The sequence below is a fragment of the Oratosquilla oratoria genome, chromosome 7 (genome assembly GCF_046742065.1).
Source record: "Oratosquilla oratoria isolate Oo_2021 chromosome 7, ASM4674206v1, whole genome shotgun sequence".
In the NCBI taxonomy this organism is placed as follows: domain Eukaryota; kingdom Metazoa; phylum Arthropoda; class Malacostraca; order Stomatopoda; family Squillidae; genus Oratosquilla; species Oratosquilla oratoria.
The window spans coordinates 81,101,437-81,113,936 of record NC_134783.1 but is presented as its reverse complement, the minus strand read 5'-3'; the positions used below and the strand labels follow the sequence as shown (position 1 = coordinate 81,113,936).

The window sequence follows — 12,500 nt, the reverse complement described above, 5'->3', positions numbered from 1 at the left end:
CGAACTGCACCAGCATCACTTATCAAAACACAGTTGCAATGGGTTGGCCTCCTTATTCGCATGTCTGTCTTTCCAAAAACATCTTCCATTCAGAGCTGTTGACAGGAGCTCGCCAAAAAGGACGTTAGAAAAAAAAAGAAAAAAAAAGTAGAACGACTATCTAATGAAAATCTTCAATTTGGGCAAGATTATGGACCTAGACCGTACTGGATGGCCCTCTACCTTTCCTGAAACAGTCGAAGCCCTACAAGAGACTCGTCTACAGTCAAAGTAGGCCCGCATCATGAGGAGAAGCAACACCCAATGACGACATCCGCATGCCCCACGTGCCCCAAGACCCTCGGTTCCCGCATCGACCAGCACGCGCACATGTGTGTCCACTCTCGAACCGTGCTGTGACAACACTGTCGGCGGCGATGGATAGCTAATAATGTTGAGAGAGAGAGAGAGAGAGAGTTGGTATCCATTTGTTGTTGAGTTCTTGCTTCCATTGTATTTACATACACGTGTATTTCCTAGTAATTTTGTTAGTGTGCGTTTCCTCTCTACGTTTTTGTACGCCTCCTTCACCACTGACTAGGGAGTGCCACAGAAATGAATGGATTAGGGCAGCAAGAATTCAAAGGTCAACTGAGAAGGTTTTAGATTTCTTTACTTTTTGTTATTACATGCATGAAAATATAACTTAGAAGGTAGAACACTAAAATGCATGTTTCCAGCCTTTTATAGTCTTGCTTGATTTTATCCAAATAGCATTATCTTAAAAGTGCCTGGTAGCAGACGAACTTTTCAATGTCGTAGTTACATTTTCCACCGCTAGGGCAACTGATGACGTCAGTATTGCCAGCGAGCAGCGAGCAACACGGTGGGGATTTCACATCGAGTGAAGAAGATTTATCGGACTTTGGATGCCCTCTCGTGTTCCAATGTGGCTACGGTACAAGGATACATAATAATCTAACCTTATCCACCTAATAATCTAACCATATAATTTTTATCTTTGGGAGAGGACATTCTCGGCCATAATCCCTTCCTATGGCGATTTATAAATATAGGTTCATACAACCGAATACACAGGATTCTTACGATCAATAAGCATCTAGTGTCATATTGTCTGTTTAGCTCCACTATCCCACCTGTAATGGGGATCCTAGTACATATAAAGGTTACTACCTACTATTTCAATATTTTCATAATTTCCAATGATATTTCACTGAACCACTTAAACCTACCTGTTATGATTGGGGTCTGTTTTTGAATGACTAATCCTCGCGTGATACACGCCGAGTGCCCGCGATTATGTTCGTATCCCTTGACGGGGGCCCTGTCTAACACTTCGTAATACAAGTCAAGGTTCCGCTACCTCGTTTCGTGAAGGAACATTTATGTGTTAAAAATCCTAAAAATATTCCTCTAATGGAATCCTGAACTGGAGGGTGGGATATTTTCTCCTCCTAAATTTAAGGTTCCTAATCGGTTCTTACATACAAATACGTCCTCATGACGTAATGGAGGGGTGGAGTGAGAGATGTAATGTCCACCATGCCCACTCGCGATTTAGTCATGTAGACTTTCGGAAAAAAAGAAAAAGAAAAATAGTACCCAATTAAATATCTGGCCTTAACTATGTTTTTTTTTTTTTTTTGGGGGGGGGGGAGTCTACTGGCCTCTCGGCCTCTCTGCATCTGATTTTTTTTTTTTTTTTTTTTTTTTGGCACGTGTGAAACGAATGACCTTATCTCTGTTCCTTCTTCTTTCAGTGTTGTCAGTTGTACTGTGTGTGATTCATCATGGTCTTGGATCACGTGCTGGACTCGTGATCAACAGCTATTTCCCTCCTGGAGGAGAGCTCAGAGCTCATATATGACCGATCTATGGGTAATACTGTGACCTTACACGCACGCACACATTCAACTCCCCGCCCACGAGAGTTGGAGTAACGACTCGCAGCGCAGCGATACTGAAATTATTTCAGCCCTGGGCAGGATTCGAACCCGGGCCGCCGTAGTAGTAGCCGGGAACTCTACCACCGCGCCATCTAGTGTATGTGTGTGTGTGCGTGTGCGCGCGCGTGCGTGAGCGTGTGTATTTACCAAGTTGTATTTACCTAGTTGTATTTTGCGGGAGGAGAGCTATGCTCGTAGTGACCCACAGTTGTATCTTTCTGCATCCAGTTCTTTCTTAAAATCATGTATAGTTTTAGCACTCACTGTTTCCTCTTTTTGTTTGTTCCATGTATCTATTACTCTGTGTGGAAAGCTATTTTTTTCATATCTCATCTGTAACTGTCTTAAGTTTCTTCTCGTGTCCCCTTGTATTTCTTCTGTCCCATTTTAGTAGGTCATCCCTATCAAGAATTTCCATCCCTTTCATAATTCTGTAGATGGTTATCAAATCATCTTTCTCTTCTTTGTTCTAGGGTTGATAAGTTTAGTTTGTCCAATCTTTGTTCGTATGTCAACTTGCAAAGTGTTGGTGCCATCTTTGCCATTGCTCTTTGAATTCTTTGTAGTTTATTTTATTTGATCTTATTTTATTTTATTTTTTTTTTTGTACAAGATGTCCATAGAGACGCTGCGTATCCCAATTTTGGTCTTACCAGTGTAACTAGTATCTTCTTTACCATTTCCTCATCCTTGTATTCAAAGGCCACTTTCATTGATCTATTATGTTATGTCTCTCCAACTATTTTGTTAACATGTTTGTCTGGTGTCATGTCGTTTGAGATAATTACTCCTAGGTCCCTTTCTGAGTTTACTTTTATAACTTCCTTTGTACCAATTTTATATTGACCCGATGTTCTATTTTTGCTTTTTCCAAATTCCATTATACTACATTTTTTATTTTTGAAATTCACTTCGTTATTTGTACTCCATTTCCAGACTTTGATCAGGTTTCTTGAAAAGATTTGCAATCTGTTTCTGTACTTACTCTCTTCAATAGTTTCGCATTATCTGCAAAGAAGTTCATAAAACATTCCACGCCTTCATACATGTCGTTTATATAAACAGCAAATAATATAGAGCCTTGGGGGACTCCCCTTATCATATCTACCCAATTTGAGTATGTGTTTTTTTACCTAATTGTACTTACCTGACTGTAGTACACAGGACAAAAGCAACGCTCGTTGGGTCCCGTGTCTTACTCTCCAATTTATTATACCTAGTCTAAAATCCATGTACTGTACAGTTCCAACTTGATCTTTATCATAGATTTCCAATTATCGTCTTTATATTTTAATTCATACATTGTTCGTGTGTGTATGTGTGTGTGTATTCGTATATGTAAATACGATACCAGCGTCTACGCACTTGATATTGTACACACGCTGACGAAATCTCACGAGCGTAGTTCTTATCCTGTATTTTACAGTTAGGTAAAAACCATAAGATAAAACACACACACACACGTGTGGAGCTTTTATCCGGTATATTGCAGATAGGTAAATCAATTAGATGACACACACATGCAGTATATATATACATATATATATATATATATATATATATATATATATATATATATATATATATATATATGTGTGTGTGTGTGTGTGTGTGTGTGTGTGTGTGTGTGTGTGTGTTGTCTTGTGTGTGTGTGTGTGTGTGTATACACACACACACATATATATATATATATATATATATATATATTTATTTATATTGTATATATATGTATGTATATTATATATATATATATATATATATACACATATATATATGTAAATATTTGTGTATATATATATATATATATATATATATATATATATATACATTTAAGTATATACATATATGTAAATATTTGTGTGTATGTATATATATATATATGTATATATATATACATATATATATATATACATATATATATATACTGTATATATATATATATATATATGTATATATTATGTATATATATACATATATATGTAAATATTTGTATATATATATATATATATGTTTAAGTATATACATATATGTAAATATTTGTGTGTATATATATATATATATATATATATATATATATATATATATATATATATATATATATATATATATATATATATATATATATATGAAAATATGGTGCCTTTCCCTGCAGAATTTGATTGCGAAATGCTGGACAGACGGAGTGATGGTACATGAATAGTGTTGCTATGAAGACGGAAAACTTACATTTCTATGACACCAGGAAACACCTTGCCATTCACATCACTCACTTTTACTGTATTTTAATCAGAAAAAGAAAATTATGTATCTACCATGTATACATGCAACACATAAATTCATAAGTATATATTTTAGGAAGCGTGAACAAAATATACATGCATAGGGGATGCCTTGTTCCAGTGGAGCATTTTCAAATTGGTTCTACAATATCTTTCTATAGTCACAGTGCATATGCAAAAACTAATGGTCAAGGCTGTAAACGGGGGGATGCAGGTTGCCAGTTACCGAATGAATAACACTTTTCCTCTTAGTGTATTCTTAAGTTCGTCAAAGTCTCACAATATCACTTATCTTAAAAAAAAAGATACTGCATTTTATAAGCACGGGTTGTGAATCGAACAGGAAATACCTCCGCGACCCAGAGAAATGAACTCCCAAGTCCGTGTAAAATTCGCCATTCGACACCTCCGTCATTGCGAACGGCATTCCCCTACGTGATGAGGAGAGGTGTAACTCTTAGTTTAACGCAAGATTTTGTGACGAAAAGGTGTGTATTTGTGCGGGGCTGCTAAGTGTAGAATGAGGGACCTCGACTTCCAAATTAATGGATCGAGAAAAGTAATATATTTTTATTGATATAAGTAATATATATATTTAGCAGATGTGACCGGCATTGAGAGGTAAGAGTTTATCTATCATGTATGTTGCGTAATCATGTTCTAAGGTACAAATCTGTCGGTCTTATCGTGACGATCATCGATGTGTGACATTTTTTTTCTTTCATTGTTGACCGACAATTTGTTAAAGTATGTCTGCTTGACTAGTGGTGCATGACTAGCTAGTGTATATATTGTTTCTTGATTTATTACTGGAGTTTCCTTTGACTGAATTAAATCGGTTAGTAGCAGACAAATTAGAACGTTTAAATCGATCTTGGCAGTCAAAAGGTTATCTACCGCGTGTATAGTGTCACATATTAGCAAGTCAAATGACCCAAAAATCGATGCGTTTATCTTGTTAATTGAATAGTTAATAATATAATTGATTGATTTGTTTGTTTCGTTATTAATGTATTATTGACTTTATTTGTTTGACACCCTAAGTATGATACCGTATTTCTAGATAGTACGTGACCCGCTGTTCCTCTAAATTAAAATGTGACTAATAAGTCATCATCCAACTTGAGAATGTGTACACTCAATTTGTATGGGGCCGTGGCAAATCTGGAAATCATTACTATCCCAAGACCCACGGCAACATGTTGGTTGGGAACCAAACCGAAGGCCATGGAACGGGCAAGTTCTGTAGGAGATAGTCGTGTTGACTGTAGAGTAGCGCACAGGATTTTGCAGTGGGGAAAGGCTGCCGACATGACTCGAGATATATAGAAAGGCTGGATGCAATATATATATATATATATATATATATATATATATATATATATATATATATATATATATATATATATATATATATACATATACATACATATATGTATTGTGTGTGTAAGGGAAGAAGATCGAAAAAAAAACGAGCCAACATGGAATCATTGTATGAGACATTGAAACAACAAAATATTTTTTCTAAAACGGTTGAAGGAGGGGCGGGGCGGAGACGCCATCACACCTAAGGCTTGGCTACCTCACCGTTCGTACGGAAATTTTGCCCAAATGTAGAGAGAAATTAAAATCATCAATATAAGTTGTCCCCGATTGAAACCTCCATAGGAAATGAAATCCCTCTTCACCAAACCAACTGATGTGATGAATATTATTTCTGCTTTGTGGGGCAGCTTGCATGTAATTGTATACCCGAATAAAATCGCCAGTCGGCAACCACTAAAAATTATAAATTGTCGGTAGAATTGGAAGGATTATCATATCAGTGGGATTAACCAGCTTCTGAAGGTAAGAATAAGTCGGTGTGGCCGCAGGTAATGAAGAGCTGTCACAAAAGAGATTTGGTAAATTTTCAATACCGTACAGTCATGGGCCTCTCAGTATGAGTGGGACCACACGCAAGCTCTCTCTCTCTCTTCTCTCTCTCTCTCTCTTCTCTTTCTCTCTCTTGTCTTTTCTCTCTCTTCTCTTTCTCTCTCTTCTCTTTCTCTCTCTTGTCTTTTCTCTCTCTTCTCTTTTCTCTCTCTCTCCCTCCCTGTGTATGTGTGCGAAATTCACCACGATCTAGGATCACGCGTTGGACTCGTGATCGACAGCTATTACCCACCCGAATGAGAGCTGATATATGACCGATCTATGGGTAATGCTGTGACCTTAAAAAAAAAAGAGATGGAGTAACGGCTCGTAGAGTAGCAATACTGCTGGAGTAGCTGTTGTGAATGTGTGTCTATGTATGTTTGTCTTTCTATGTCTTTCTCTGTTTCTGGTACTCGTAAATTTGATCCTCTCGTCCTATATTTCCTCGCCTCTTTTCATCCTGTTCGTAGATAATCATTACCAATTCTTCTTGTTTCATCTTTATGGAATACTCTGCATCTTCATTTATAACAATCTCTCCATTTAGACCTTACATCTGGGATTCTCAACTTTTCGTCCACCATTAATCCCTTCGGGTTGATGTATTTCTCCATTTACCCCCTTATTTCCATACTACAAAAAGTTCACAGTCATCCATCATAGATACAGGAACAGTGAAACAAGATCAGCAAAAAAATTGAACTTATTATTTAGGTTATGCACAAAAAAACAAAAACAAAACAGCAATATACATTCATATCACAAAGGAAAAACTCTTTTCTAAAAAATAATTGTGTAGTCCATTTTTATAACAAAAATATAAAACCAAACATAAATACGAGAAACCTTGTCAATGAAAACACTGTTGATTAATTGAGTCAATCGGTTTGTTTATTCGAGGAGCTGTTGATGACTCTGCTACTCTTATGTCATCATCGGTTTCAGTCGGTTTCTGGCAGTAGTATGTTGCAGTAAAAAAAAAAAAAAAAAAAATATATATATATATATATATATATATAGATATATATATATATATATATATATATATATATATATAGATAGATAGATAGATAGATAGATATAGCAATGAAGAAAATAATCAGTCCAGGTGACCGCCACGGTAAGAGACCAATTGATATTCTGGGCCAGTGGTGTTACTTGACAGCTTGAGAATGTGCAACAGGACTGAACAGGACTGAACAGGATTGACGGACACTCTCCCTTCCTCCCTCCTCCTCCCTTTCTCGGCGTGCACGCACGCGCGCGCGCGCGCACACATACACACACACACACACACACACACACACACACACACACACACACACACACACACACACACACACACACACACACACACACACAAATATATATATATCATATATGTATTATATATATATATATATATATATATAATTATCAACCACAATACACTTTAGTTCTAAGCCAGTTAACATAGTGGGAGACTCAAGGAGGCCAGCATGCAGAAATTGAAACGTAGTACGGCCAAGGACTCGAACCTGGGCTACCATGTGACAAATGTTAGTGACTTAGCCAATTGCGTCATCAAGAGAGATGGAACAATCGGCTAAGTCACTAACACTTGTCACGTGCTAGCCCAGGTTAAAGTCCTTGGCCGTACCACGTTTCAATTTCTGCATGTTCGTCCTCTCAAGTCTCCCTCGATATTGATGGCTTAGGATTAAAGTGTATTGTGGTTGATAAAAATGTATATCTGATCACTAGGACCCATTCAGTGTTGCACATTATATATATATATATATATATATATATATATATATATATATATATATATATATGTGTGTGTGTGTGTGTGTGTGTGTGTGTGTGTGTGTGTGTGTGTATGTGTGTGTGTGTGTGTGTGTGTATGTATGTATGTATATATATATATATATATATATATATATATGTATGTATGTATGTATGTATTAGCCTTACAGAGGCAGGGTCGACACGAAAATTCCTGCCGAAGAAGCAAATGGACTCGCCGAAGAGGCTTCCGATCGATCCAGATTAGGCTGCATCATGGGCAGGTCAGGGAGGAGGCGGTCCAACCAGACAGGAGTATGCGTCATACCTCAGTCTGCCGAAGACGACCTTTTCCCACGCCCCCCCCCACCGACCCCCGCTCCATCTTTTATAATTCGTTCCTAGTCCCAGCCAGACACATTTAGAGGATTGAGCTCTCATAGTCATAGTTTCAAACCCGAAATTCAGATTTAGCAAGCGTTTTCTACTGTTAGAATGTAGGATTTCACGAACATCATAGGCTCAAACTAATGAAAATTGCCTGTAGATTTTATAGATATTAAGAGAAATGAATTTGAATAAAAACATATATAATTCTACCTTCTCATGATAGAAGCCTTCTCCAGGTTTAGTTTTGTATGATCGTGCCCCAAAACAGTTAATATTAGTGAAAGGTACAGCGCTCTATTTCAATAAAATGTATTGGGACTCCAGGCCGACATCTTCAGTTCTTTGTCCATTGGCAGGCTTTGATGCGGCTCACTGTCTTCGAAGACTAAGGAATCATAGGTCACACTGATGAGAGTGTATAATATACGGCAGCTTTGAACCACAATGTCAGCCCTCTCACCACTGTTCACGATTTTATTCAGCTAAAGGGGACATCCTGTGCAGGGACAGCTTGATATAGCTCAGCTGACAGCCCATGAATCAGGGCTGGTGCCAGGGTATTCAGCTCTTTAGATCATCAACACCCCTCACCCCTCTCCCAACCCAATAACTTTTGAGTAATCACATGAGACCATAGTAGATTTTAACGAATCACTTCCAACGGTTATTATTGTTTTTTTCGACATTGTTGCCATCACTTCTTTCTCTGTTACTAGGATTATATTTAGTAAGAAAAAGAAAAAGAAAAAAAAAAATCTTGGGTGTGTAGAATATATTTGGTGCCTCCCAGATTTTACAACGTTTCTTTACCTTTTCTGACCCTAAGGGCACACCTGTAGTTAGGTCTAGGTAGTCGAGCACCCTCTAACTCTAGTCAACATCAGATTACTAGAAGTACTGCCACGTATTCAGCACTTCCCAGCACCACCTAAGATTTATTTCAACACCCCAGGTTAAGAAACGCTGCACCAGGCGATCGTCTAGTTTGCTTAGTTACTGGTGTAGCTCCCGGCAATGTTCAGGTGTTGGAGGAACGAGACCGGCGGAAACTCAGTCCGCCATGGCGCCCTCTTTGGGTCTCAAGGAAGTGATCGATTAGACGATTCCATTAGTCTTCAGTGTTTACGTTATTCTGTTTTGAAATATTGTTTTTCTCTGCTCCCGCGAATTATTCACCAACAACAACTATATCAACAACATTCTATTTTTCCTTTCTGCCCGTGTGTATTATATATGTATATGTATATATGTATATATATATATATATACACATATAAAATGTATATATATATTATATATATACATATATATATATATACATATATATATGCATGAGAAATCACAAACTCGTGATTCTAAATATGCGGAAAAACCACCAAGGAAAAAGAAAAACTGATGACCAAGCGCTTTCGTCTATTCAGACATCTTCATTGATAGGTCCCCTGAGGATGTCTGAATAGACGAAAGCGCTTGGTCATCAGTTTTTCTTGTTCCTTGGTGTTTTTTCCGCATATATATATATAGATATATATATATATATATATATATATATATATATATATGCATGAGAAATCACATTTACTCGTGATTCTAAATATGCTGAAAAACCACCAAGGAAAAAGAAAAACTGATGACTAAGCGCTTTCGTCTATTCAGACATCTTCATTGATAGGTACCCTGAGGATGTCTGAATAGACGAAAGCGCTTGGTCATCAGTTTTTCTTGTTCCTTGGTGGTTTTTACGCATATATATATATATATATATATATATATATATATATATATATATATATATATATATAAAGCAAAACCCTCTCATTGAAGTGCACTGGCTTTCAAAACGGCAAGGGCTCAGTTTTAATTAGGGTATTCCTCCCTAATATTTTGAAAAATAAATCTGCAATGTCATACAGGCTATATACTGATTTACTCTCGTGAAATCAGGTGAAAACCAAGTAATAAAGCTAACAAAGCATTAGGTTTCATTGCTAGGACGGTAACGAATAGAAGTGCAGAAGTAATTATCAAACTCTATCTAGCTGTACAGTTTTGGTCTCCGTCCTACAGAATGGACATCAATTCACTAGAATCAGTACAGAGAAGAATGACCAAAATGATACCATAACTTACACTCTCTGGAAAGACGTAGAGTGCGGGGTGATCTAATAAAGGTGTTCAAGTGGATCAAAGGCTTTAACAAGGGTGATGCAAACAAGGTCATCATATTAAAACAACAGGGCAGGACTCGCAGTAATTGATTTTAACTGGACAAATTTAGATTTAAGAAGGAAATAGGCAAGAATTGGTTTACTAACAGGTTGGTCGACGCATGAAATGGACTTAGTAACCATGTAGTAATCGCTGAAACTATCAGTTGTTTTAAGAAACGATTAGACAACTTTATGGATGGGGATGACAGGTGGTGATGGATACGGAGCTGCCTAGTGTAGGCCTTATGGTCTCTTGCAGTCTCCTTCATTCTTATGTTCTTATGTTAAAACGTATTTTTGGATTTGGACTATAAGGGTATTTTTATATGAAGAATCACTCCCGCCCCCCACCCTCCTCACAAGATCATCTCCGAAAGAGATAACTCAGAGTGGACGAGAATAAAGGAACGTCCATGATGGGTGACACTGAGGATGGATCGGGGGTCTGACTACGATCCTGACAGGGATGATCCTCTAGGCCGGAGGAGAAGGGTGAGTGTGGCCGTGAGCTGCAGTAGCGTTTGTCCTCATGGATTAATCACGCCTCCTCATACTACAACCGGCATGTGACCGAAACATGGGTTCAGCGAGCACATATGTAAGCGGGCATTCTCCCAAAGGCAGGGGGGGGGTCCCTTATATATGAAACTCCGATGTACGTAGATTCGAAGGTGCGAAGAAGAAAAAGTGAGGACAATTTTCTCCATACGAAAGGCGTATGTTTCAGTGGCACGAAAAGAGGGACAAAAAGTTATGGACATACTGTACAGAACCAAGTTTACTGTCCTAGCGACCACTCCGCCAGCCTCGTATATACGAATTATCAGTATACGAAAGCGTTTAAATGTACGCATTCCTTTCGTATATAAGGGATTTCGAGTTACGAACATCTTACGAATTCTCGAAGATACGAACAGAGCTGTAAGCAGTTCGTAAAACCTCGTTGATACGGGGCTAGTTTAGTAGCTGCTAGTGCTGAAAGCGACTTGAAAAAATACCTCTTTACTTGCCCGATGTCAACGGAAATTTAGTAAACTTGACTCCAGATTATCTTAGTGCTGGGTAAATTAACTTGCAGCTAGACCCAGCGGCTAATAAACTTGCCTCGTATCAACGAAGCTTTAGGCTTGTTTAAATTCTGCCATTTTAATGTGCTTGGCAGCACAGCGCTGAGAAACGGGGCACCCGCCAATTATGCGGTACCACGGCCTTCTTCTGTTCTCTAACTTCATGCCGATAAGACGTGCCCGTGCGTACTCCTAACACTGCAAGTTGCAGTGACTTAACGTATGCGTATTTGTTTTCTTGTTCCATCATTTAACATTTAAATACGTTTATATGGTAGTGCACTAGAATAGGCTACGTGTACAGTGAAACTCGATGGTATGCTGACTATAATGTACATAATTTTTTTGATTTACGATTTTTTCAACTTACGATTTTTTTCGACTTACGAACAGCCTGAAAGTAAGTTGTTCGTAACCCAAGTCGATATGAATAAAGACCGTTTTCGACTTACGAACAGCCTGAAAGTAAGTTGTTCTTAACCCAAGTCGATATGAGTGAAGACCGCGCTCCTATCTCCACCTGGGATAAGGATAGTTTGGCAGGCAACTCCGTCCAATCACGTGGTGTTTATAATTTATGGTGATATTAGGAATTAAGTTTGAAAGCTGTGATCGTTTCTGCATTGCACTGTCATGTCCAAGCGAGAAAGACCGTCTTGAGACTGGTGACTAGACGACGTTGCCAGATAGGGATGGGGGTATCGTCTGCATACGCATAGATGAGAGTTGGGTTACTAGATTTCTCAAGCGGGATTATGGTAGACAGCAGCTGAAATTATGCTAGATTAGCAAAGACAAAGCTGTCTTGTTCCTTTTAATATGTCCCTGCACAGGGAGAATCCAGCTGTATGGTCCATTACAGGACCACCTGGCAATCCTCTGAGAAACGATACAGCATTTATACTTCACTGTAGTCTCAAACGA

The 12,500-nt window shown here is 38.0% G+C and overlaps 1 protein-coding gene across 7 annotated transcripts in view; it reads left to right on the top strand.

Moving 5' to 3' along the window:
- Gpo1 (glycerophosphate oxidase 1) overlaps window positions 1–12,500 on the top strand; it is a 125,461-nt gene that overhangs the window by 51,038 nt on the left and 61,923 nt on the right. The window contains exon 1 of one of the 7 annotated variants that reach the window (XM_076188434.1): window positions 4,637–4,713. The exons of 4 other annotated variants lie outside the window; for them this stretch is intronic. The gene's annotated coding sequence lies outside the window, so the exon portion shown is untranslated. 2 more of the 7 variants (XM_076188435.1, XM_076188436.1) reach the window with 2 other exon arrangements.